Below are 4696 nucleotides of genomic sequence, written 5' to 3'. Positions count from 1 at the left end.
CTCTCTCTCTTGTGGTTTCTGGTAACTCACACTGGAAGTCACATGGGCGGAAACTTAAACAAGGTAGAAGTTAATTTGAGAGAAAATACATATCTGGGAAAAGACCCACAGAATTATATGAAAGGAAGACCAGAAAAAAAAAAAAAAAATACACAAAACCCCAGATACCTTCTGACTGTTTGAAAGGCAGAAAGCTCTCCTCAGTTGATGGAGATAAAAGAGAAAAACAGCCCAGGCAGGGAAAAACCCCAGCCAGAATTAGCAAGTCCGTCTCCTGTCAACAGGGCAGAAAAGAGAGGAAAAGAGTTTCCATTGTCAGCCGACTTGATTTTTCAACCAAAATAAAGCAACGAGACTGGGATTTCTCTCTGGTTTTTACCCGAAAGCGGCGAGCCATCCGTCCTGTGACAGGCCTCCCTCACCCCCCATGCAGCCTGGTCCTTCCCTGACCGCCCAACAGAAGAGGCCCGGCGAGCTCTGGAAGCCACCGGCGCGGGCTCTAGAGTTGATGTCCCAAATGTCTAGGCGTCACCTTAGCAGCCGGTTGACTGAAGGGAAGAGATGCCTCTCGTGTTCAGAGTCTGAAAGACTCAAGCTCGGGACGGGCTTTGACTCTTAAGGATCCAAGGAGGTCACCGGGTCAAAGCCCAGAATGGAGGAACAGTAAGAAATCGCGAAGTGAGCACCGCACTTGAAGTCGCGTTCTGGCGTTAGCAGGATGCCTGTGGCCCCGGGGGTAGCTCCCCTGAATTCTGTGCCCCTCATCGTCTCCATCTGTAAATGGAGAGCGGTAAAACCCGCCCTGCCCACCTCTCTGGGGGGGCTGTTTCCAGAAGCAAATGATAGCAGGGATTAGAATGCCCCTGGCCGACTGTAAAAATATACGCTGTGAAGACAGGTGTTACTTGTAGTGTTCTTAGCCTTGCTGGGAGCACGTTTGCAGAGTTCTCGGTGAGCAATCTGACATTCACCTGGGCATTGTGGCTTTTTTAAAAGCCCTTGCTTTCTTCCCGGCACGGCTGGAAGCCAAATGCTTGCCTTGCCTCCTCAGGATTAACGGGAAGAATGCCCCCCCTGAAGGATTTTGCATCCACCAGGCTGGATTTCTGTCCTAAGACAATATTGTCCTCAGGCTAAACTGAGCAAAACAAAATTCCCTCCCTCCTGGAAGTTACATCTGAGTGGAGGAGGCAGGCGGTAAACGAAGAAGAAGCTAATATACAACACATCAGAAGGTGACAGGTGCTGTGGAGAAAAATAAAGCAGGTGGGGGGTAGGGAATTCTGGAGGTCAGTGGGTTGCTGTTTCTACAGGGTGGTGAGAAAGGTCTTACTGAAAGGGGGGGGGGGGGCATCTGACCAATGACTTGAAGGAAGGGAAGGAAGGGAGGGAACATTCCAGCAAGGACCCGAGGTGTGAGTGTTTGGTGTGTTAGAGGAGTAGCAAAGAAGCAGTGAGTGGCAGAAGATGATGTGAGCGGGTATCGGGGCGAGGTCACGTAGGGCCTTGGAGGCCACTATGAAGATTGGGGCTTTTATCCGGAAACAAATGGGGAGTCTCAGGAACACCACCTTCCCACCTCCACTCTGTGATTCTCTTCCCGTAGCCACTATTTGTGTCCTCGGCAGCACTTACAAAATTTTGTCATCGTTTTACTAGTTTACTTAGGTTTTTTGTTTCCCTGTTTCCCTCATTAGAGTGTTAGCTCCATTTATGAAGTTAATTCAACCAATGTTTATTGAGCACCTACCACGTACCAGGCAATGTTCTAAGTACCGGAGATACAGTTAATACTTGACTTTTTCTCTGAACCCGATGGTGAGTCGGTTTGCTTTTGCTACCCAGCAAGCCACAGAAAAATCCAATGGCTTAAAACAACAACGATCTATTTAGCTCATGAGTCTCTGGGTCCTCTGGAAGGCTCTTCTGGTAGAGGCTGGGCGAGGCTGATCTTAGCTGGGCTCTGTCGGTGTCCTCAGATAGCTGGTGGGCTGGCTGCTAATCCGATGGCCTTGCCTGGGCCGGCTCTGCTCCACATGATCTCTCATGGCCCCAGCAGGCTTGTTCATCGAGCTGTTGCAGGATTCCAAGAGTAAGCACAGAGGCGTTCAAACCTCCCGAGTCCTGGGCACAGCCTTCCTTCCGCCACATTCTACTGGACAAAGAAAGTCACAAGGCCGGCCCAACTCGGCGGGTTGAGAAACAGACTTCACCTCTCAACGAGAGGGATTTAAAGAATTGTGGCCATTTCTGCCATCTCCCACAGGTGAGGAACCATTGGAGGTTTCAAAGCAGAGGCGTGATGAGCCCTAACGTGGGTGGAGATCTTTGTTCCTCCTCTAACACACCGAACGAGATCTTTCTGGATGCAGTTGAGAGTTTACCGTCGGGGAGCAAAGCGGAAGGAGGGAGACCAGTCAGGATCCCGGTATTGGATTATCATTACTATTATTATTATTCGTTATTGTTATTATTGCAACAATCCAAGTAAAAGGTGTCGGTGGCATACATAGACCAGTGACGCAGTGATGAGGGTGATAGGAAGGGAGCCATGTAAAAACCAGTGACTGTGTCTCTCTTGTTTATAATCACACGCCCAGTGATAGTAGGTACCTGATCGATAGTCGTCAAGTGAGTAATGTATGAACGAATCCCCTTAGAACTTTGCTCGTACTTGGGGCACTTATCACGACCTGCATTGTCCTAGATCTTTTCTCAACCTTATGTACAGAAAGCTCTATAAGGATAAAAATCATCATATTCATGTTTCATTCTGTTTAATTTAAAGTTTATAAATACCTAGTATGTAACAGGAATCATAAATAGGAATAACACAGAGGCCCCGCCCTCGTAGAAAGAAGGGGGAGTAGTGAACCACACTGATACAATGTTCAGATGAAGTTCTTTGCTCTTTGAACATTCTATCGTTCAATAGTAAATACTTGCTGAATGAATGATTGCTTGACTCTGTGGTTCCAAATCAATACACTGAGTTAATATTTATTTAAAAAACATTTTTTTCATGTTTATTCATTTTTAAGAGACAGAGGGAACAGAGTGTGAGCAGGGGAGGGGCAGAGAGAGAGGGGGACAGAATCCCAAGCAGGCTCTGGGCTCCGAGCTGTCAGCACAGAGCCCGACGCGGGGCTCGAACTCCCTGACCTCGAGATCATGACCTGAGCAGAAGTCGGACACTCAACGAACTGAGCCACCCAGGTGCTCCAATATACTGAGTTAATATTTAGGGGCGCCTGGGTGGCGCAGTCGGTTAAGCGTCCGACTTCAGCCAGGTCACGATCTCGCGGTCCGGGAGTTCGAGCCCCGCGTCGGGCTCTGGGCTGATGGCTCAGAGCCTGGAGCCTGTTTCCGATTCTGTGTCTCCCTCTCTCTCTGCCCCTCCCCCGTTCATGCTCTGTCTCTCTCTGTCCCAAAAATAAATAAACGTTGAAAAAAAAATTTTTTTTAAATATTTAACGGAGACTATATACAAGGAAAAAATAGAAAATTAGTTCTGATGTAGGAAGACAGTCTCTTCAATAGTATTGATTTATAAATTATTTTTACATATTTAAGATCAAAGAATAGACACTTGTGTATCCACCATTAAGCTTAAGAAATAAGTTCTGGGGGCGCCCGGGTGGCTCAGTCGGTTAAGCGGCTGACTTTGGCTCAGGTCATGATCTCGCAGTCCGTGAGTTCGAGCCCCGCGTCGGGCTCTGTGCTGACAGCCTGGAGCCTGTTTCAGATTCTGTGTCTCCCTCTCTCTGACCCTCCCCTGTTCATGCTCTGTCTCTCCCTGTCTCAAAAATAAATAAAACGTTAAAAAAAAAAAAAAAAAAAAGAAATAAGTTCTGAATAGAGCTGAAGTCCCCTGTATATCCCTTCCTAACCTCATTCCCTCTCCACCCAGCTAACCATTTTTCAGAATATGGTCTTAATATTCCCATACATTTCTCTATACTCGAACCATATCTATACATACACCTGAAGCAATACAGTGTTGCATGCATGATTTTAAGCTTTTTATATTGTTAATATTTTTACATTTAATTTTTATGTTTTATCACACAGTATCTGAAAGATCATGGCAAGGCTTGGGATACAGGCACCCCCCTGAGATTATTCTGGAGAACTCCACAAAGCCACCAAGTAACAGCTGTACCACAGCCAGTGTCCTCTCAGTTAATATCAGCCCAAAGCCTCCGGACGATGCTAAGGTAGCATTTGCGAGACAGTTAAATCCCTTATGTTGACAGCTAACACATATCAGGACAGTTGGTGGCTCATGCGTGGTACAATTTAGAAAACAGTGCCACCTCTTGGTAGGCAATCTCAGGCCAAAGGACATGGACTGGTGAGCCCCTATTTGACTTGCAATGCTGGGGCTCTTTAACAGTGAACAGTTCGGACAACTGTGCTCTGCCATCCTTGCTATATTCACTTACTATGTGCCCAGACACACAAATGGACTCATTTAATTCTCACAATATTTCCTCCCATTTTATGGATGTGAAATCCTGAGGCACAGAGAAGTTAAGTAACTTTTTCAAGGTCACACATGGCAGCTGACTTCCCTAACACGATCAATCCGAGAGAGAGAGAGAGAGAGAGAGAGAGAGAGACAGAAGGGGAGAGAGAGGAGGAGGAGGGCGTGGCAGTGCCTTTTATGACCCAGTCTCCTAAAGCTTCTGCTTTG

This window comes from Leopardus geoffroyi, chromosome B3 (genome assembly GCF_018350155.1).
Source record: "Leopardus geoffroyi isolate Oge1 chromosome B3, O.geoffroyi_Oge1_pat1.0, whole genome shotgun sequence".
In the NCBI taxonomy this organism is placed as follows: domain Eukaryota; kingdom Metazoa; phylum Chordata; class Mammalia; order Carnivora; family Felidae; genus Leopardus; species Leopardus geoffroyi.
Note: the sequence above shows the minus strand (reverse complement) of the source record.